General features: G+C 42.6%; 1 long non-coding RNA gene across 1 annotated transcript; it reads left to right on the forward strand.

Moving 5' to 3' along the window:
* Nucleotides 1–11,300: 11,300 nt before the first annotated feature.
* On the forward strand, nt 11,301–23,440 carry LOC138752357 (uncharacterized). The gene is made up of 2 exons (XR_011350555.1): nt 11,301–11,437; nt 23,263–23,440. It is a non-coding gene; the product is annotated as an uncharacterized lncRNA (long non-coding RNA).
* The last annotated feature ends 208 nt before the right edge of the window (nt 23,441–23,648 follow it).

Below are 23,648 nucleotides of genomic sequence, written 5' to 3' on the forward strand. Positions count from 1 at the left end.
TGTCCAAAGAGATCTGCTGAAATCTGAATCAGGCACTCAGCCATTGTGACAGACTGGCACCCAAGAACAAATGTTTCCAGTGGAGCTATGCATTTTGCTCCTGTTGCCATTTAATTCTACATCACAGAAAATGTGCTGAAGTCAATGGAAGTGAAGATCAAGAGCAGTGCAAGAATAAATGCTGATTCACTTTCACTTGTTTTGCATAAATATTCATATGGTCAAAATCTGCCAAAGTGAATTCCAAAATCTTACGTGGAGGTGTTTGTAACATTATATATCTGGATTCAGGCTGGTGTGAAAGAATAACTCTTTCCATACAAGTTATACAGAAAAATGGTTTGGTATTGAAATTGGACTATTTTATTGCTTTTGTCCCAGAACAATCCTTACATTTTATGAACATCTGAAGGGTTCAGTGTCAATATCCATTACAAATTTTTAACTAATTATAAGTAGTGTTGAGTAGTGTCCATTGATGTAAAAATGTCAATCTACATCCAGAGTTTCATTGGGACTGGTTTCAGGGGAAATAAATTTCCCTGCATCTGTACCAGCGGGTTTGATATTTCTCCATTTACATGTAACAATGAGAAAGTCCAGAACAGGGGCAGGCAACCTTTTAACATGCGTGGGCTGGAAGATGTGTCAGTGATTGAAAGGTGGACCACACTGATGCTATCAATTTGCGCATGTGCATAATGTAACCTCACAAATAAGACTTAGGGTAAACCAATTTATTTAACAATACAAAAGAGTAATATTACATCTCACCTGTAATGGCATTAATCCTGTTCAGTTATCGGGTTCTGGATATTAAAAAGCAGATGAAACTGACCCGCTATTCTTTTCTGCATTGCACTTTTATCATCCTGCATCTCATTTTTGTGAACAACATACACCTTTTAATGTAGGACCATTTGCTCCGCGTACCTTCGTGACACTGGTGCGGGGGATGTAGTTCCAGAGGTGAATGCCTTCAGAGCAGCATTGCATTAAAACTACTTCATAAAGTCTGATAGGTTCTGGTTGACCTTGGACTAAACACAGTACAGGGTCGCTTTGACAGAGTGAGCAGGGGGTCAGAGGACTTTAAATGGATAGGAAGGTGTGACAGATGGGAACTGTTCTTTGCTTCCATTCAGCTGAGAACACCAGGAGATTGACAGCTGGACATGTTTTAATGCATTTACAATCTGTTCTGACTTGCATACAAATTCGACTTAAGGACAGACATAGAAAAAGAACTCATTTGTAACCCAGGGACTGCTTGTATTTGTATTGCCGGGCTGGGTGCACTAGGTTGCAGGCTGGGTAAATTTGGGTCACGGGCAGTAGGTTTTCCACCCCGGTACACAATTTCCCGGCAGCTCTTCACTATTGTTCATATGGATACATTGCCAATGACCTCGATCTTTAGTCATCAGCTCTTAACGTGGACCAAAATGTTGGCTCATGATTGGATTCCAATTCCTTGCATTCCAGTGACTTCAATGAATGGGGGAAATTACTGTGTTTGTAGTTTGATTTATTTTATTTATTTGAATCTAATTTGATCTTTTGCACTATTTTCGTGATTTATTTTGTATTAACCTTTATAATCTTCTGAAAAGTTTATTTATATTAAAAGTATTGGAATTGTTCAGCTGTTTCACCATGTCTGAAATATTCAGAAACCTTAATATTTATTGATGGCTTGTTAAGGTAGAATACGGTTCATGGTTTTTTTTGTAAAGGAGGGCTTTTTTAACCTCCATCCATGTAATGGAATTTACATCTGAAATGCCATGTCACTATGCAAAGGTTCAGGACTGGAGCCAAATCTATTTAGCAGCTTTTTGGAATACATTTTAGTTTAGTGGAACTGACACCAGAAATCAACAGCAAACAGGGGTTGGCTCACCGTTGACCACAACATCAGGTTCATTATAATTTTAGCACTTAGATCAATATTTGGTCAACATTTCCTTTATTTCTGGGATAACCTATCCTTGGAACATCAACGTCAAGTCTAAAAACTAAGCAAAGCAATTGAAATTAAATGGTTTAATAATTCAATTATCCTGAAAATGTTTCAAAGGGAGAAGTGGCCACAAGTCTAAAATGGTTCATTCTATGTGTGTCTTCATTTCCCTGTTTAACTTTACTTTTCCCTTTAACTCTCTAATACTATACCTGGCACTTGGAGTGACACTAGATCCTGAACCTTTCATTTATTGTTACACCATCTGTGAAGCCATGATGCCCACCATGACGGTGCCAAGAATGTAGCTGGCAACTTCACCCAGGCCAGCTTGAAAAAAAGTTCTTCCACAGATTCAACAGTATGTCAACTTTGTCACCAGAGGAGAGAACACCCTTGATCGGGTCTACATCAATATTCCTGGTATGTACATGGCTGCCCCTCCCCCCCCCCCAACTTCGGATACTTGGATCATTTATCAGATCTGCTAACCCCAGCATACAGACCACTGGCAAAATGAATGAAGCCAGTTTGCAGAGAGATCAGGATGTGGCTGGGGAAGGAAGCCAGGTTGTTGGGGGGGGATGGGGTGAAAATACAGCAGTACTACAGGACTGCTTTGAGACCACAGACTGGAGAGGTTTCAGGGAAGCAGTTACCTACAATAAATAATGAGGAATGCCCAAGGTCAGTGACAGGCTACATTAGCAAATACATTGAGGATGTCACCCAGATCAAATACCAGGGCTAACCAACAACCATGGTTGGATGCAGAGGTCCGGGTACTCGTGATACTGCCTTCAGAAGAGGGAACAGCACTAAGATCACTCAGAGCTGAAGGTCCCTTGCAATTCAGAAAGCAAAGCGTGGATATGCACAGAAGATCCATAGATAGCTGTGCGACACCAGCGACGTAGGGGAGTAAAACTATAGTAGACCATAGGATAACCTTGAGAATCAGACAACTTAGCGTGTACCTTCCAGACAGACTGAATACCTTCTATGCATGGTTTGATGAGAAGAACAGGCTAACAACAAAGAAAGCTCAGTGTCCTCCTGATGAACAGGTCCCCTGCATTGCTGTGGCCAATGAGGAGAAACCTGCCCAAGGTGAACCCACACAAGGCAGCAGGACCAGTCAATAAATCTGATCGGGTATTGAAGGACTGTGCATACCAACTGATGGAGGTCCTTACAGACATCTTCAACATGTCAATCCACGGTTTTCATGTCAGTGACCATCAACCTGGTGTCAAAGAGGGTGATCGAATGCATCAAAGTGTTTCTCCCAGAGACACTGGACCCATTTCACTTTACCTACAGATGAAACCATTCCACTGATGATCCTATAGCCTTGTCGCTCCACTCAATCCTGACCCAGCTGGAGAACAATGCCTCATACTCCAGTTTGGAGTTTAATACTATCATTCTCCAGAGGCTGGTGGAGAAGCTGTACTTGTTGGGATTCAATACTATCTGTAACTGGATTCTAGACTTCCTAATGGAAAGATCAGTTTGTCCAGGTCATCAGCAGAACATCATACACAATTATGCTGAACACTGGCACATCTCAGGGCTGAGTACTCAGCCCACTACTGTTCACGCTACTGACCCACTATTGCAAAGCCTGCCATCAAAGTCATCAAATTTGCAGATGACATGGTAGCAGTTTGTCTCATCAGCCATAATAATGAGCTACACTGCAGAGAAGAGGTGAAAAAGCTTGTGAAATGGGGCGAGAATACAACCTGAGCCTCAACATGGATAAGACAAAATAAATCATTATAGACTTCAGGAGGACCAGGGACACCACTCTCCACTACACATTAATAGTTTGGTAATGGAGAGAGCAGAGCACCAGGTTCTTTGGAGTATACTTAAGAAGTAACCTGTCCTAGACACATAACATCTCCTCACTTGTCAGGAAGGTTACAAAAGAGAGTGCACTTTTTCAGAAGACTAAGGCAGGCAAGGCTGTCGGCCATCATTATGTCAACTTTCTACAAGAGTTCTATTGAAAGTGTCCTGGCCAGCTGCATCACATTGTGGTGCAGATGCTGTAGAGCATTGGAGGAGGATGTTAATCCACAGAACTATGAGCGGGAGAGAGGATCATCTGGGTTTGCCTCCCCTCCATCGATGTGATCTACCAGGATTGTTGTGTGAAGAGGGCTCACAAAATTGTTGAGAATTCCTTCCACCCTGCGCACAGCATCTTTCAGCTACTCCTATTGGGAAGGAGATACAAGAGTATCAGAGCCTAAGCCATAAGTCTGAAGCCCCTTTTATGCAGAGATGTAAAGCTGGCTTTTATCTGGCTTTCGAGCAGGTGTGAAAAAAAAATCGAAGGTGGATTGGGTGGTCCAGATTTACCTGTCTTCGATCCTCCAAGGGGGGTACTCACAATGGTGGAATTTAGCGCTGTGGGACCTATCTAAAATGGTTGACCCATATTACTGGGTCGAAACGGGAAGGACTAATGACATCTTGAAGTGCAGGAAATTCAAATTGTAGCGACTTCATCAATACCAAAGAATTTGCTTAATAATTTTGATTATGATGCAAAGAAGCTTTGATTAAATTCTAAGACCGTACAGAATGTACAAGGCTATCAAACACATGCTGTTGCATTGCCAATTTGGGTGTACAGCAATGACACTGCTGGGTGTGTATGTTTTACATCACAGTTGACGCCGACATTGCTGTGATACACATCCCACCTCTTGTGCTTCGGAAACCAGCTTGCGGTGTGAATGGACTCATGAAGCCAGCTTTTCTCATCTCTGTGTGAAAATACAAGCTGGCTTCCTCAGACGGATTATGTTTACGGGAATACCACGGCTTTGCAGTATAAAAGAGGCTTGAGAAATATCTTCTCATGGACAGTGAGACCACTGAGTGCCTGATGAACTGTTCATACAAACCCTCCTGAGTCTCCACTATTTATTAAACAATATTTATTTATTTTATACATTTGCCTTTATGTGCTACGTATGTATAAATTTTCTGAATGTGTGTTATGTTTGTATGTATATTTGCATATTTTTGCGCCAAGGACTGAAAAATGCTGTTTTGTCATGTTGTAAATGAATGAACCTCCTTTGAAGAAGACCGCAGAGCCCACCTCACTGACAAAAGGCAAAGGAGGAAAAACCCAACACCCAACCCCAACCAACCAATTTTCCCCTGCAACCGCTGCAACCGTGTCTGCCTGTCCCGCATCGGACTTGTCAGCCACAAACAAGCCTGCAGCTGACGTGGACTTTTTACCCCCTCCATAAATCTTCGTCCGCGAAGCCAAGCCAAAGAAAAGAAATGAATGATAATAAATTTAAACTTAAACTTTTATTCTTGAGTTACGTGCTGTACTGTGTGGAGTTTGACTTGCCTGGATAGCAGGCAAAACCAAGTTTTTCTCTGTATCTTGATCCATGAGACAATAAGCAATCCAACTTCAATTAAACTTCAACTGTCCCAATACAGGATAGACCACCCAATTATTTGATCCTTCTCTGCTATTCAGCAAGATCTAATATTTTCCACCCTGAAGCCCGTAAACCTTAGTTCTATGTCTTGTAAAAAAAGATATTCAGCACTGCCTTTGAATCCAAAGTGTCAATATTTTCAGCTCTCTGGAGGAAGGGATTCCCAAGCATTCACAACTCTCTGCCATAACACATTCTTCCTTATCTCAGTCTTGGTGCAGGTGGCATTATCCTGAGACTTCTAGCTTTTGATTCTCATTGGAAGAGAATCTTTCTTGTGGAAATTTGTTCTAAAACTGCCTTTGATTAAAAAAAATCATTAAGATTGCTGTTTTTTTCTTCTACACTCTCAAAGGTGGAGGCTGATTCTGTTCAATAGTTCCTCACAGCCCCTTTTTTCCCAAGAAATCAACCCAGACACCCTTCACTTCATCTCTTCTATGACAAAATATATCCTTCCTTTAAACAAGGAGATCTAACTGCATGCTAAAGTGTACAAATGTTGACTTGGCTTTTGGCAGACATACTGGAAATATAAATAATTTATAATATTTATTCCTAAGCTTGATGCAGAAACTCTTTGTGATACTGAGTGACCAGGCTCTTTGTGATACTGAGTGACCAGGCCATTTGCTATATGCTGGCAAATCACTGGTTAATATATGGTAGACAGGGATTCTGCAGTGGCATTATTTAAGAAGTTCATCTGTTAGTTTGACCTTCTACATTGATTCTTGGGGTTATTTTAGTATTTTATGACTGATTCAAACTGTGTTACTTATTGGGTTGGTTTTGTTTCTTTGTGCTATATAATATTAGAAATAATATTGTGAGTAGTGTATCAGTGTTCTTCTGGAGCTTTGCTTGATTGCCTTGAGGGAGTCGGGGAGACATTTCCCAAGGTTTTTTCCTGAAATTTGCTCAGGTTTATTTTCTTTTGTTTTTTTTTTGCCTCCCCCAGGACCCACACTACCAGCATAGTAGGCAGAGAGTGGTAGTATAGTGGGGATTGAGAGAGTGGGGATAGATAGGAAGAGTGTGGATGTAGGAATGCTCCTCTTGTAGGATGTGGATTGTTAGGGATGTCAGTAGTTTCCCTGATGACTACAAATGCGAGAATATTCTCAGCGACACTAGGTATTATTCTATTTAGTAGAATCCTAGCGAAGATTTTGCCTGCAATGGAGAGCAACGTGATTCCCCTGTAGTTTGAGCAGTCTGATTTCTCGCCTTTGTTTTTGTACAGGGTGATGATGGTGGCATCACGAAGATCCTGAGGCAGTTTACCTTGGTCCCAACAAAGCTTGAAAAACTCATGCAGTTTGGCATGCAGAGTTTTGCCGCCAGCCTTCCAGACTTCTGGGGGGATTCCATCCATACCTGCTGCTTTGCCACTTTTCACCCACACTCCTGTTCGGCTCCGAATCATGGGTCCTCTACCGGCACCACCTACGGCTCCTAGAACGCTTCCACCAGCGTTGTCTCCGCTCCATCCTCAACATCCATTGGAGCGCTCACACCCCTAACGTCGAGGTACTCGAGATGGCAGAGGTCGACAGCATCGAGTCCACGCTGCTGAAGATCCAGCTGCGCTGGATGGGTCACGTCTCCAGAATGGAGGACCATCGCCTTCCCAAGATCGTATTATATGGCGAGCTCTCCACTGGCCACCGTGACAGAGGTGCACCAAAGAAAAGGTACAAGGACTGCCTAAAGAAATCTCTTGGTGCCTGCCACATTGACCACCGCCAGTGGGCTGATAACGCCTCAAACCGTGCATCTTGGCGCCTCACAGTTTGGCGGGCAGCAGCCTCCTTTGAAGAAGACCGCAGAGCCCACCTCACTGACAAAAGGCAAAGGAGGAAAAACCCAACACCCAACCCCAACCAACCAATTTTCCCTTGCAACCGCTGCAATCGTGTCTGCCTGTCCCGCATCGGACTGGTCAGCCACAAACGAGCCTGCAGCTGACGTGGACTTTTTACCCCCTCCATAAATCTTCGTCCGCGAAGCCAAGCCAAAGAAGAAAAAACAAATGCGAGAATTGCATCCAGCTGATGTGGTCCTGACAAGCTGTGTTAAGGCTTTGGAGCAGGAGCTGGATAAACTCCAAAGCATTCGGGAGGCAGAAGGCATGATAGACAGGAGTAATAGGGATACTACTACACCGAGGAGACAGGAAAAGGGTAGATGGGTTACAGTTAGAAGAGGGAGAGGTAACAGGCAGGCAGAGCAGGCCCCCTCTGAAAAACAAATATAACGTTTGGATACTGTTGAGGAAGATGACGTACTGGGTACAAGCCATGGCAATCAAGTCTCTGAAACGGTGTCTAGTATTGTGGCTAAGAAGGAGGAAAGAAGGTGAGCTGTAGTGATGGGGATTCCATAGTTAAGGAGACAGATGAGAGGTTCTGTAGAGAAGATTGTGAATCCCGGATGGTATGTTGCTTTCCCGGTGCCAGGGTCCAGGATATCTCAAATTGGGTTCACAACATTCTTAGGTGGGAGGGTGATCACCCAAATGTAGTGGCCCATGTAGGGACCAACTGCATAGGTAGGAAGGGTGAGGAGGTCCTGCAAGGAGAATTCATGGAGTTAGGCGCTAAGTTGAAGAGGAGAACCTCCAAGGTAGTGATCTTAGGATTGCTTCCCATGCTGTGTGCTGGAGAGGTTAGAAACAGGAGGATAAGGTAGTTTAAGACATGGCTGAAGACATGGTGTAGTAGAGGGCCTTCAGGTTTCTAGATCACTGGGCTCTATTCCAGGGAAGGTGGGATCTGTACTGATGGGACAGATTGTATTTGAACAGGAAAGGGATTAATATCCTTGTGGATAGGTTTGTCAGGCTTGTCTCAATGGGTTTAAACTAGATTTTCAGGGGGAGGGGAACCAGAATGTTAGAGCAATTAATGAGAAAGAGGAGGTTAAAGGTCATGTGAGGACTGCATGTATAGACAAAAATCAAAGGATTGTATGTGATGGAAATATTTTCAGGTGTATTTATTTTAATGCAAGAAGTATTGTTGGATAGCCTGATGAGCTATGGGCATGGACTGTTACGACATTATTGCTATTAGTGAGACTTGGTTGCAGGAGGGGCAGGACCAGCATCTTAATGTTCTGGGGTTCCATTCCTTCAGACATGATAGTGGGAACGGATGAAAGGAGTGGCATTGCTAGTCAGCTGTGTGAAGTCAGGTCAGCCAGGAGGCGAAATGGGTAGAGATGAGTAAAGGGAAAGATGTGACCACACTGATAGGGTTGTATTATAGACCACCCAATGGTCAGAGAGAATCAGAGGAGGAAATCTGCAGAGAGGTAGCAGACCAATGAAAGAAACAGAAAGTTGTGATAATGGGAGATTTTAACTTCACAAATATTGACTGAAACTCCCATACTATAAAATAGCTGAATGGCTTGGAATTTGTGAAAGTTTTCTAAATCAATATGTAGAGGTACCAACAAGAGAGGATGCAGTACTTGATCTCCTATTAGGGAACCAGACAGGTCAGGTGACAGAAGGGTGTGTAGGCGAACATTTTGGGTCCAGTGACCATAGTGTCATTAGTTTCAAGTTAATTATGGAAAAGGTTAAGTCTGGAAGTCTGTTGAGATTTTAAATTGGAGGAAGGCAAATTTTGTGAGAAAGGATCGAGAAAGAGTGGATTAGGATATGTTGTTCTCTGGCAAGGGTGTGTTAAGTAAGTGGATGGCCTTCAAAGATGAAATTTTGGGAGTGCACTATTTGCATGCTCGAGTTCAGATTAAAGGCAAAATTAACAGATCTAGGGAACTTTGGTTTTCAAGGGATATTGGTGATCTGGTTAAGAAGAGAACGTGTATAACAGGCATAGGCAAAATGAGCAAATGAGGTACTTGAAGGGTACAGAAAAAGCAAGAAAATACTCAAGAAGAAAAGCAGGAAGGCAAAAAGAAGACATCAGGTTGCTTTGGCTGATAATGTGAAGGTAAACTCTAAGGGTTTCTATAAGTATATTAAGAGTAAAAGGATAGTAAGGGACAAATTTGGTTCCCTAGCGTGGACAACTGTGTGGAGCCTCACGTGATATGGGAGATCTTTAACAGTTTTTTTTGCATCAGTATTTACTCAGGAAACTGGCATAGTGTATGAGGAAGGAAGGAAAACAAACAGAAGGGTCATGGAACATATGGAGATTAAGGAGGAAGAGGTGCTTTCTGCCTTACAGTGAATAAAGGTAGATAAATCCCATGGGGCTGATATGATATTCCCTCAGACCTTGAGGGAGACTAGTGTACAAATTTCAGGGGTTTGATATATTCAAAATGTCCATAGCTACGGGTGAGGTGCCAAAGGATTGGAAGGTAGCTTTTGTTGACCCATTGTTTAAAAAAAGGTTCCAAAAATAAACCAAGTAATTATAGGCTGGTGAGCCTGACATCAATAGTAGGTAAATTATTGCAAGGACTTCTGAGAGATAGGATATGTAGGTATTTGGACAGTCAAGGGCTGATGAAGGACTGTCAGCATGGCTTTGAGCATTTAGGTCATGTTCAATAAATTTTGTAGAGTTTTTCGAGGAGGTTACCAAGAAGGAAGGTGAAGAAAAGGCTGTGGATGTTGTCTACATGGACTTTAGAAAAGCATTGACAAGGTCCCACAAGGGAGCTTAACAAAGTTAAGACACTAGGTATCTATGGAGAGTTTGTAAACTGGATTTGAAATTGGCTGTGTGGGAGAAAACAGAGAATTGTAGTGGATGATTGCTTCTCAGACTGGAAACCTGTGACTAGTGGTGCGCCTCAGGGATCTATGTTGGGACCATTGTTGTTTGTTGTCTATATCAATGATTTGGATAATAATGTGGTCAATTGGATCAGCAAATTTGCTGATGACACAAAAATAGGAGGCGTTGTGGATAGTGAGGAAGGTTTTCAAAGCTTGCAGAGGTATCTGGATCAACTGGGAGAATGGGCCAAAAAGTGGCATGGAGTTTAAAGCATACAAATGTGAGATAATGCATTTTGGAAGGGCAAACCAAAGTAAAACATACACAGTAAATGGTAGGGCACCGAGGAGTGCGGAGGAACAAATGAATCTGGGAATACAGATACATTATTCGTTGAAGGTGGCATTGCAGGTGGACAGAGCTATAAATAAAGCTTTTGGCATCTTAGTCTTTATAAATCAACGTACTGAGTATAGGAGTTGGGATGTTATGTTGAAGTTGTATAAGACATTGGTGAGGACGAATTTGGAGTATTGTGTGCAGTTCTGCTCACCTTACTACAGGAAGAATATCAGTTAGAATGAAAGAGTACAGAGAAGGTTTATTAGGATCCTGCTGGGTCTTCAGCAGTTAAATTACAGGGAAAGATTAAACAGGTTAGGATTTTATTCCTTAGAACGAAGAAGAACGAGGGGAGATTTTATAGCGGTTTACAAGATTATGAGAGGTATAGACAGAATGGTTGAGAGCAAATATTTTCCACAGATTGGGGAGATAAATATGAGAGTTCATACTTTTAAGCTGAAAAGGATATGGTTTATTGGGAACATTAGGGGAAAGTTTTTCACTCAAAGAGTGGAGGAAGCATAGAATGAGCTGCCATCTGATGTGGTGAATGCAGGCTCGATCTTAACTGTTAAGAAAAAAATTGGAGAGGTCTGGAGGGTTATGGAATGGGAGGAGAGTGATGGTCGGCACAGACTATAAGGGATGAATGGCCTCTTACGTGCTGGAGTATTCTATGCAACAAATTTTGTTATTTTTAAGAAAAGGAGCTGGTTGTCTTTGTGACATCAATAAAGCCCAATTCCCCCCCCCACCCCCACCCCATCCTAAAGTGACACTCACTAGTGAAATGCTTGGGTAGTTCTCTCTGCATGCAGATGTTAGGTATGGAGGTTATGGAAAAGCAGGAGCCAGTGGCATCAGAGGAGGTGTCAGGATCCATGGACACTCTATGTTTCTGAAGGGACTCTCTTTTGCTTCTCTTTTTTCTCTTGGTAAGGGGGCTTGACTAACAATTCCTCTTTGTGTAACTATACAGGGCAAACGGAGGAAGGCCATAAGGGAATCTTGAGGCATAAGAATGAGCAGTGAATGTATGTATATACCATAGATCCTTGCAGTTTAATTTCTGGCACATTCAGATTTCTTAGGCTTTAATTACAATTGCTGATGCATAATGTTACATACCTCAGAGAATGATAGTTTAAACCACAATATTAATATTTGAGAATTTATATTACCCCTCAAAATTCCCTTCATTTTCAATCTAATTGCTCTCTCTGTTTCACATAGTGGATTCTATCCATTCACAGAATATGGATGTCACTGGTCAAATCAGCATTAAATATCCATCACTTGAAAAGGTGGGGAATAGCTAACTACATTGATGGGACATGATTGAATCTGGACAGCAGTTTTCCTTCCTTAAACATTGGAAGTAAAGCAGCTGGGTGAAACAAGAAAGTCTGCAGATGCTTGTGATTCTAGTACTGGAGAAACTCACCAGATCCATCAGTATTCATAGGAGACAAATACTGTGTATATGTGATGAGGAGCTCAGGTCTAAAACATTGGTTATATACCTGCTTCCTATGGTGCTGTTTCAACATCATGCTGAAGATGATAGTAAAGAGGGTTGGTGCGAGGATGCAGCCTTGCTTCATGCCGTTGTCAATGGAGAAGGGTTCGGAGAGCTCATTGCTGTATCTGACCCGACCTTGTTGGTTTTCATGCAGTTGGGTAACCATCTTGAGGAACTTGGGGGGGCATCTGAGGCGCTCTAGTATTTGTCAAATCCCTTTCCTGCTCACGGTGTCGAAGGCTTTGGTGAGGTCAACAAAGGTGATGTAGAGTCCTTTGTTTTGTTCTCTGCACTTTTCTTGGAGCTGTCTGAGGGCAAAGACCATGTCAGTAGTTCCTCTGTTTGTGTGAAAGCCACACTGTGATTCTGGGAGGACATTTTCGGCGACACTAGGTATTAGTCTATTAAGGAGAATCCTAGTGAAGATTTTGCCTGCAATGGAGAGCAGCGTGATTCCCCTGTAGTTTAAGCAGTCTGATTTCTCGCCTTTGTTTTTGTATAGGGTGATGGTGATGGCATCACGAAGGTCCTAAGGCAGCTTTCCTTGGTCCCAACAGAGCATGAAAAACTCATGCAGTTTGTATGCAGAGCTTTGCCACCAGCCTTCCAGACCTCTGGGGGGATTCCATCCATACCTGCTGCTTTGCTTGATGCTGAAACAAGCCATGAAAGACCTCAACAATGATGACGCTGTTTACATCCGGTACCGCACGGATGGCAGTCTCTTCAATCTGAAGCGCCTGCAAGCTCACACCAAGACACAAGAGCAACTTGTCCGTGAACTTCTCTTTGCAGATGATGCCGCTTTAGTTGCCCATTCAGAGCCAGCTCTTCAGCGCTTGACGTCCTGTTTTGCGGAAGCTGCCAAAATGTTTGGCCTGGAAGTCAGCCTGAAGAAAACTGAGGTCCTCCATCAGCCAGCTCCCCACCATGACTACCAGCCCCCCCACATCTCCATCAGGCACACAGAACTCAAAACAGTCAACCAGTTTACCTACCTCGGCTGCACCATTTCATCTGATGCAAGGATCGACAACGAGATAGACAACAGACTCGCCAAGGCAAATAGCGCCTTTGGAAGACTACACAAAAGAGTCTGGAAAAACAACCACCTGAAGAAACACACAAAGATCAGCGTGTACAGAGCCGTTGTCATACCCATGCTCCTGTTCGGCTCCGAATCATGGGTCCTCTACCGGCATCACCTATGGCTCCTAGAACGCTTCCATCAGCGCTGTCTCCGCTCCATCCTCAACATTCATTGGAGTGACCAATGAATGGAGGACCATCGCCTTCCCAAGATCGTGTTATATGGAGAGCTCTCCACTGGCTACCGAGACAGAGGTGCACCAAAGAAGAGGTACAAGGACTGTTTAAAGAAATCTCTTGGTGCCTGCCACATTGACCACCGCCAGTGGGCTGATATCGTCTCCAACCATGCATCTTGGCGCCTCACAGTTCGGCGGGCAGCAACCTCCTTTGAAGAAGACCGCAGAGCCCACCTCACTGACAAAAGACAAAGGAGGAAAACCCAACACCCAACCCCAACCCACCAATTTTCCCTTGCAACCGCTGCAACCGTGCCTGCCTGTCCCACATCGGACTTGTCAGTCACCAACGAGCCTGCAGCAGATGTGGATGTACCCCTCCATAAATCTTCGTCCATGAAGCCATGCCAAAGAAAGAATGGTGCTGTGAGTCCTGCTGAGTTTCTCCAGTACTTTTGTGCATTTATTCATACTTTGACAAAGGGCTGAGGCCTGAAACATCTTGTTTCATAGATGTCTTTGCCTCCTATGGACACTGGGGGACCTGCTGAGTTTCTTCAGTGATTTTGTGTCTTTACTCTTTCTGAGACTTAAAATTCCAGATTAATTTATTAACAAGAATTTTAATTCCCTAGCTCCATAGTGGGACTTGAAAGCATATCTTTTTACTCTGGCTGCAAATCCGGTATTGTCATCATCAGATTATTGTACATGTCAGCACACAATGCACAGACTGAAAGTCCAGAAAGAACAGTTGGGGGGTTGCAGGCGCTTCAGTTTAGTATTGGCAATACTAAAGAGGAAAAAAAAGTCTGCTGATTGAGTGTGATTTTGAAATTTAGGGGTGTGATTGAAAAAGTTGCTGCCCATTTCCTATGGCCAAGAAGCCATTCATTATTTTGCTTAGACTGAGCCTTGAGCTGCATCCTGGATTCGATCTATTAGCAGGAATAACTTCTGAAGTTATTCTGAAATAAAATTGCACTTACACATGATCCTGGCTTGTTGCTGACTCAAAGGTGTTAATGAAGTGAGAGAATATTCTAACACTACAAATCAATATTGTTCACGTTAACAAAGAGTCTCCAGATCTTTCCTGATTTAACACAACTGCTGAGATTCTTGAATAATTCATGGTTTATGTAACTACTGATCCTAAACCAGCCTGATGTAACACCACATTTAATCAACTTTGGCATGCAATCAAACCAACATTGGAAACTTTTTTTAGTGAGAGCCACTCAATATTTCATTAATGTAATATCTGTGAATGTGGAATGGCCATGGTATCTTCATTTGCTGGAGAATGCCAGTTAGAATGACATTTCTATAAAGGTTTTAGAGAGGCAGAATAATTTCTTGTCTGACTTATGCATTTCTGCTCTGATAATTGTATTGGTTTTCACATGGAAACTCAATAGATCTGAGTGAAGTTTATTTTGTGTTTATTGGCATTAGATTGTTGAAATAATTGAACTGTGAATATCAAATAAAGAACCAAAGTGGAATGTTTGTATTGGAGTTTGAATCTGCAGTGGTATTGAGTTGCTCAGGATGTGCTGCCACAAGATCAAAGAGCAGTCAATTGAGTCAAATGCAATCAGCCATAAGTTGAAAATTTCTAGGCTATAGCTTCTTGTATGATCTGCAAAGCAGAATCAAATGAAACGTGTACAGCATAACGTATTTAAAAAAAAAATCTTTCCAGGTGAATTTGTCCTTAGTTACCAGTAACTAAGCAGATAATTTGGTATGGGTTGTAGTGTATTGCATCCAAAATCTGCTTCCAATGCTTGTATGCTGGTGAATCACAGTGTCCATTTAGTGTTGCTGATCAAGGATGAATTTCCAGAAACCAGAATTGAACATCAAATAAGAAAATCTACTGTTTATGGCTAATAGGCAAAATGGTTTTAAAGGAATACCAAATTTTGTTCTGTTCTTTCAATTTATTTGAGGCCCTGAAGTGGCTAATAGAAGAGCTGGCCAAAATTGATTGGAAGAGGACCCTGTCAGGGAAGACAGTAGAGCGGCAATGACAGGGGTTCTTGGGAATAATTTGAAAGATGCAGAATCATTCCAGACCAAAGTAGACTTGGCATTCTAAATAGAGGGTGGCTGACAAGGAAAGCCAAAGGCAGCGTAAAAGCAAAAGAAAGGCATTTGGTATTACAATGCCTTTACAGTGCCAGCAATTAGGACCAGACCTGGTTTTGAATCCTGCACTGTCTGTAAGGAGTTTGTATGTTCTCCCCTTGTCTGCGTGGGTTTTCTCTGGGCGCTCCTGTTTCCTCCCACCATTCAAAAACGTACCAGGGGTGTAGGTAAATGTGGTGTAAAGTGGGCGGCACAGACTCGTGGGTCGAAATGTCCTGTTACCGTGCTGTATGTCTAAATTTAAAAATAAGCGAGAAGCCAGAGGATTGGGCAGATTTTAAAAGCCAACAGAAGGCAGCAGAAAAATATGAAATATAACAGTAAGCACACCAAAAGTTAAAAAAAATAGGACACCAAAAATAATTTTTTTCAAGTATGTCATAACAATCAAACAGAAAAAAAGAATCAAGTAATCATTTAAACAATAATAATATGACTAATTGAAAAAGATTTTTAGAAAACCTGTTTTAACAAGCTTAATTTGCATGTTGAGTCTATAGTAAGGCAGACAAATAAAATATCAGCATTCATTTTGAAAGAACAAGAATATAAAGCAAAGATGTGATGTTAAAGCTTTACAAGGTATTGGTCAGACCATATTTGGAATGTTATTAGCAGGTTTGGGCCCCATATCTAAGGAAGGATGTGCTGGCATTGGAGAGGGCTCAGAGGAAGTTTACGAGAATGATTGTGGGGATGCGAGTATTAATGTATGAGGAGCATTTGATGACTTTGGGCCTATACTTGCTGGAATGTAGAAAGATAAGGGCTAGATAGAGTGGACATGGATTAGATGTTTTCAGTAGTGGGAGAGTCTAGAATCAGAGAGCACTGCCTCAGAATAAAAGGAAGTCACTTTAAAACAGAGATGAGAAGTTTCTTTAGCCAGAGGGTGCAGAATTTGTGGCCACAGATGGGTGTGGAGGCCAAGTCATTGGGTAAATTTAAAGTAGAAGTTGATAGGTTCTTGATTAGTCAGGGCATCAAAGGTTACTGCAATTTTTTAAGGAAACCACAAGCAGGCTAGACAAAGGAGATGTCGTGGATGTAGTATATTTGGACTTTCAAAAGGCTTTTGACAAAGTGCCGCATATGAGGCTGCTTCACAAACTGAGTCCCTATGGAATTACAGGAAAGATAAAAGTATCTTTTATAAGATAATAGAGCATTGGCTGATTAGTGGGAAACAGAGTGGGAATAACCTATTCTAGTTGGCTACTGGCTACCAGTGGTGTTTCATAGGGATTGGTGTTGGGGCCACTTTTTTTTACATTGTATGTTAATTATTTGGATTGTGAGATAAATGGCTTTTGGGTAGGTTGGTAGCTGATCCAAAGATAGGTGAAGGAGCAGGTAGAGATGAGGAAATGAAGAGACTGCAGAGAGACTTAGATAGATTAGGAGAATGGGCAAAGTGGAAAAAGAAATACCATGTTGGAAAGTGTATGGTCATGCACTTTGGTAGAAGGAATAAAAGGGCAAAGTATTCTTTGGATTGGGAGAAAATTTAAAATTCCGAGGCGCAAAGGAACGGGAGTTCTCGTACAAGATATCCAAAAGGGTAACTCCAGGTTGAGTCAGTGGTGAAGAAGGCAAACACATTGTTGGTATTCGTATCTAGAGGAAGCGATACAAGAGCAAGGATGAGATATTGAGGCTTTATAAGGCAGTGTTGAGGCCCCACATGCAGTACAGGGTACAGTTTTGAGTCCCGAGGAAAAGACAGTCACCAGAGCAAGCACCGTGTTTGCACCATCAAGACAAAGAGAAAATACTAAAAGTGGCAGTCCAGAATGCTAGAAAATGCAAGGGCCCTATGACAGTACATAGTAATAAGGTTTTCTTTTATTCGGATTTAAATACAGTTGTGATGAAGAAGATAAAAGAGTTTGGCCTGGTTAAAATAGTTCTTCAGAGTAAAGGTTATCAGCCTGCTTTTAACGTGTTTTTAAAAGGTAACCAGGCCAAATTTTTTGAAGAATTGAAGAATGCTATGGATTTTGCACAGTCGCTTGCAAAGCTTAATATGGATAGATCGGTTGGTGTGGTTAACTACAGTTTTCATAAATGATCTGCTACGTACTCTACGGGTTGTTCAAATCTTACAGATGAAGGAGGCTGATTTAGAAATTAATGTGAACTCAATAGTTCGTTGAATGCTCATTTGAATTAAAATATAGAAGTATCAAGTATTATCTTTTGTTGATGTGTTTCCTTGGGTGGGGGAGGTTCGGATTCTACTTTACTGATGATAACCACACCAGCATTGCAAGTATAAGACAGCTTTAATAAACTAATATGTACACTAGGAGGTCTTGTCTCTCTGCAAGACGAACCTGGAAGGCTAGACTGTAGCTCTGGACTGCTTTATATACAAGGTCACCGGAATGACCCCTGGTGACCTAATGGTGTAATCACATATCACCACATTCACCCCCCCCTTAAAAAAATTGTTATTTCCCCCCCCCCCCCGTCCTCCTTCCCTTATTTGTAAGCTCATGTCCAAAATTTTTCGTGGCTTCCGTTGCCTTCTGAACCTCCTCAGTAGTGGTATAGGGGTGGGGAGTGTGGTCTGCCTTTCGGCCTTTCTTGATGGAGGTGTAGGAGTGGGAAGTACTGGTTGGTCATGTGGCCGTGTGGGCTAGGGATCCTCTTGTATGGGATTAGATCCTGCCATCAAGTCTAGGGTGGTGATATTTTGTGGGGCGGGTGTACCCAGGGTCCTGATTTCTGGGGTGGGTGGTATAGTCCTCTGGGGTGACTCGATGGACGACTGTTCTAGTGACTGCTGCTGCGCTCCTTGTTGATCCGTAGATGATCTGTGTTTCCTCTGCGTTGTTCACACATCCGGCCGGCGCGAGATCCCTGGTGGCCACCGAGTCTTCTCTTCCATCTGGGAATGTGACAAAGGAGTACTGAGAGTTTGCGTGCCTCAACTCCACTTGATGCAACAGCAGGTCCACTTTGTGGGGTCTGCAGTGCTTCTGGAGGAGAAGAGGTCCCGGTATCATCATCCATTTAGGCAGCACTGAACCTGTCGTGGCTTTTCTTGTGAAAGAAAAGATACGGTCATGTGGGGTCATGTTAGTGGCAGTACACAACAAAGAATGTATAGAGTGTAGGGCTTCTGGCAACACTTCTTGCCATCTAGTAACAGGCTTTTAAAGTCAAGAAGACAGTTTTCCAAATAGTGGTATTTTCCCTTTCGACTTGTCCATTCCCCCTGGGATTGTAACTTGTAGTGCAGCTGGTAGCAATCCCTCTCTCGTGCAGGTACTGCTATACTTCTGCGCTCTTGAATGCAGCACCCCTGTCTGTGTGTATGTAGTTTGGGTACCCAAATATGCTGAAGATGGGTTGGAGGCATTTTATAACAGTGGCTGCTGATACATCAGGACACGGGATTGCGAAGGGGAAACGGGAATATTCATCTATTACGTTTAGGAAATAAACATTTCTATTATTGGATGGGAGTGAGCCTTTAAAATTGAGGCTGAGGCGCTCAAAAGGTTTGGTAGCTTTTATCAGGGTGGCTTTGTCTGGCCGGTAAAATTGTGCATTCCGCACAGACAGGGCACTCTTGATCACTGACCTTCACTTCCTCTACCGAAAATGGGAGGTTTTGGGTTTTAATGAAGTGAAACAGTCCAGCAACCCCTGGGTGGCCCAGCTCATTATGCAAGCTCTGCAACTGGGATGTGTGGTTAAGGATGGCACAAGTGCCTCTGGGCAGCGTGTCTGGGGGCTCGTTGAGTCTCCCGGGGCAGTATAGAATGTCGTAGTTAAATGTAGACAATTCTATTCACCAGCGCAGGATTTTGTCATTCTTAATTCTCCCCCGTTCTGGTTATCGAACATAAAAGCCACAGACCGTTGGTCCGTGATGAGGGTGAAGTGTATGCACGCCAGATAATGTCGCCAGTGCCTTACTGATTCCACAATGGCTAGGGCCTCCTTCTCTACTGCTGAGTGTCTTACCTCTGACCCCTGTAGGGTTCACGAGAAAAAGGCCACCGGTCATCCGTCTTGGTTTAGGTTGGCTGCCAGAGCCACATCGGATGCATCCGTTTCTACTTGAAACAGGATCGACTCATTTATGGACCGCATGTTAGCTTTAGCGATATGGTCCCTAATGTCCCTGAATGCTCTGGTGACTGCTGGCCACAGTGGGAAAACTGAGGCTTTTATAAGTGGGTGGGCCCTGTCAGGGTAGTTGGGGACCCATTGGGCATAGTAAGCAAACAGCCCCAAACACCTTTTTATTGCTTTCAGTATGTGTGGCACTGGGAGGTCTAGGGACTGGGCTGATTTCCTCATTTTGCACTATATAGCCCAGGATTGTCAACTTCCTGGCACTAAAGATGCATTTTTCCCTGTTGTATGTTAGGTTCCTTTCCTTGTCTGCCTGGAAGAAGCGTTTTAAATTCATGTCATGATCCTCCTGAGTGTGGCCACAGATTGTCACGTTGTCGAAGTAGGGGAACACCACTTTCAGTTAGAACTCATCTACTATTCGGTCCATTTCTCTCTGAAACAGGGACATTCCATTGGTGACACCGAAGGGGAATCACAGACATTGATACAGCCTGCCATCTACCTCAAATGCCGTGTAAAAATGATCGCTGTTTCTAATGGGCAGTTGGTGGTATGCTGCCTTCAGGTCTATGGTGGAGAACACCTTATACTCTGCAATGTTGTTGACCATGTGTGCTAATCATGGCAGGAGGTAGGCATCTACTTGTGTAAATTTGTTGATTGTCTGGCTGTAATCCACTACCTTGCGCAGTTTTTCTCCTGACTTTACTACAACCACCTGGGGTCTCCAGGGGCTGGTGCTCTGCTCTATGATGCCCTCCTGTAGTAGCCTGCGGACCTCTGTCCTAATGAAGGCTCTATCCCTTGGGCTGTACCTCCTGTTCTTTGTGGCTATTGCTGTGCATTCTGGGGTCAGGTATGTGAACAGCGGAGGGGGTTCTATGTTCAGGACAGACAGGGTGCAGTGTTGTTTCTTCGTAAGGCGTAGTGGGGGGGGGGGGTGAGGCCCATTGTGCACTATTGTAATGCTTTCTAACTGGCACTGAAAATCTAACCCCAATAGTACCGGGGCACAGAGGTGAGGGAGTACTAGTAATTTGAACCCTTTGTATTTTGTGCCCTGGATTTCGAGAGTAACCCTGCAAATCTGTTTTACCTCAGCCGCAAGGCTGCTGGCTGCTAACAGGATCTGGTGCTCACTCGGGCGTGTGGGGAGGGCAAGGCGGTTGACTAACCCCTGGTCAATAAAACTTTTAGTGCTTCCACTATCTATTAAGCAATTTACTCTCACATCATTAATTTTGATGCACACAGTGGCATCAGATAAATTGTGTGGACTTGCCTGATTCAGGCGTAGGGAAGCAAGTCTGGCATGTCCTTCGTGTCCTTCCATCCGATAGTACTCAGCATCATATTCATCTCCTGAAGACTCTGTCCTCTGCTCTGTAGCATTTGTCCAAGATGGCTGGCTGTACATGGCATTCTTCTTCTTCTGTTTGTCTGTGGAGAAAGAACAGCTTTCCAATTGTGATGCGCTGTGGTGTCGACATATGCGGGTCGTATTGGATGGGTGGGGGGTGGTTTCATCTCTTAAGGCTGAAGTGGGTCCCTGGTGGTCAAGGAGGCCCTGCGTGCCCCATAGCTGCATGGGGCCGGGGGTGTATGCTCAGTCAGCATCTTCCTGGGTTGGAGGGTGGCATAGTGTGGAGGGTGCTCCTGCTGGTGCCAGGTCCCTGGTTGAGACAGTGTCCTCCCTGCCACTGCCGAACCTAATGTAAGCGTAGTTATGGTTTGGATGAAGGAGGAACACCTGCTCCACCAGGGCTTTGGCCTTGTGTGTCCTTACATGCTTACGCAGAATCACCGGTCCCGGGAACGTGAGCCATGCTGGGAGTGACATTCCAGTCGCCGACCTCCTGGGGAATGAGAACAGATGTTCGTGAGGGGTCTCATTGGTAGCTGTGCACAGAAATTGGGGTGAAGAGGTGTCATAAGATTTTGAATAACTGGGCTTTGGTGAAATCGTTATGGTTTATACATTTAAAAAATAATTTGTGAGAGTTATTAGCAATATCCAGCAAAAGTAACTTGATAATTATATAGGTTCAGAAATGGAAGATGAAGAATCTGAACATTATTGAGATGATCACATGGGGTAAGAAATAGATATCCTATATATATTTTTGAAAATATAGAACCCTTATTTGTGAAATGATGTTTTTGAATGTTTAATATAATCATGTTAAGCGATATAATGTAATCTGACAACGTGATGCTGTAAATTTAACTTTTTCTATTTATGAAATTCATTCTGACGCTCCCTGGACCTGATAAAGTAAAAAAAAACAGATTCTTCTAGTTTGGATGATAGTTCTAAGTAATTTCTTTCTATTTTTCATTTTGTGTTCTTGTTTGAATTTTTTGGGGAAGATTTTCTTATTTATTTGGGGGGAGGGTAGATTAGATTTGGGGTTTAAAAGCCATCAGGTAACATGATTAAATATCAATATAATCTATATGATTTTTGAATGTGAATGCATGCATGACTTTAAAAATTCAAAATAAAATATTTAAAAAATGAAAGGAGGCACTGGCATGAGTAGACTGGCAAAGCAGACTCAATGGGTGAATGGCCTATTGCTCCTCTATCCCGTGGCCTTTTGGATATGTTGGAAAAGGGGTCAAAAGGAAAAAGACATCAGCCATGATTTGAATGGTGGAGCTTTGACTCAATGAGCTAAATGGGCCTAAATCTGCTCCTTAGTCTTATATAGTTTTGTATGATGACTGAAATCAAATGTAAAAGCCTCTCCTCTATGTAAGTTCACTTTGCAATGGCCTCAGCATTTATTAAAATGATCAAAACTACTTTGATTCTGTGGCTTCCCATCAACTGTCATGTGTGAAGAAATAATTCAGTGCATTGCCTTAGTTTAGTAATTAGTAAACACAAACAATCAATGTGTATTAGTATCAACATTCTTACTGTGTTCACAATAGAAGAACCTGGGGAAGATTTGAGAAGTTCTCGTTCATTTTGCTGAATGTCACTCCAAGCCTGAGCTGTAATGCTACTATACATGTTATATAATCTATCCTCAAATTAAAGATTTTATACCGATATCCTATTTCCACTTACTTATTGAATTTAGGTGGGATGTTTTGGGAGATGATGAATGAGGTGTGTTACTTAGTTTGTTTTTCATTCCATATGAGTACTGCAAATAACAGCTGTTTATTTAATGTCAAATAAAGAACTGTGGTCTCTCATTGAAAACATCCTACCTCAAATGTTTGGGAATGATCTAATTCAAGTTCTGGTGTCTGTGGGTGGAGCTGTAATCTCTGATTCAGAAGGTTTGGGATTCAAGTTCTATAGCAGAACCAACCCCAAGCACAACATCCAGTTTAACACACCAGTGCAGTGCTGAGGGAGTGTTGAGCCGATGCAGATGTACTTTTCAGGGTGTCATTCAAACTGATGTCTGTCCCTGAGTCAACGTTCATCATTGACAATTTGATCATTATTTCAGTCTGTTTGAAGGACCTTGCTCAGCACAAATTATCTGTACCATTTCCTCCGTCATAACAAGATACTTTAAAACTATTTAATTGGCGGAACTGTCCTTTTTTTTGAATATTTTATCTTTGATTTTTGCAGACTCATGAAATTCAACAAACAATTCAATCTTTCCAACATTTATATGTACCCGGTATATACAGAGTCTGTACTTATTCCTTCTCCCTCCCCCCTCCCCCCCCTTCCTCCCTCATACAGGTGAAAATACAATTAATTTATACTGATACAAATGCCAGTGGGGCCAACGACCGCTACAGAAACCTAGGAAGAAGAAAAACCAAGGAATGATAATGACAAAGCAACAAAGATGAAAAACTGAAAAGAAAGAAACTCAAAATAAAACCAGAACAACCGAAAATAAAACACATGCCATCTGCTCCATGTCCCATTTTGTTACTCATACTCATTTGCCCGATGGAGATGGATTATTACCCCTATTTCATGGGAGGGAGGGGGTCACTAATCAATCTGTGCCAATATATTTCAAGTAAGGTTGCCATACTCTAACGAACGTGTTATCTTTCTTCCTTAGATTGTATTTGATTTTCTCGGGGGAGTGCAACTCTGCATTTCCACATTCCATC

Source organism: Narcine bancroftii, chromosome 2, assembly GCF_036971445.1.
Source record: "Narcine bancroftii isolate sNarBan1 chromosome 2, sNarBan1.hap1, whole genome shotgun sequence".
Taxonomy (NCBI): Eukaryota; Metazoa; Chordata; class Chondrichthyes; order Torpediniformes; family Narcinidae; genus Narcine; species Narcine bancroftii.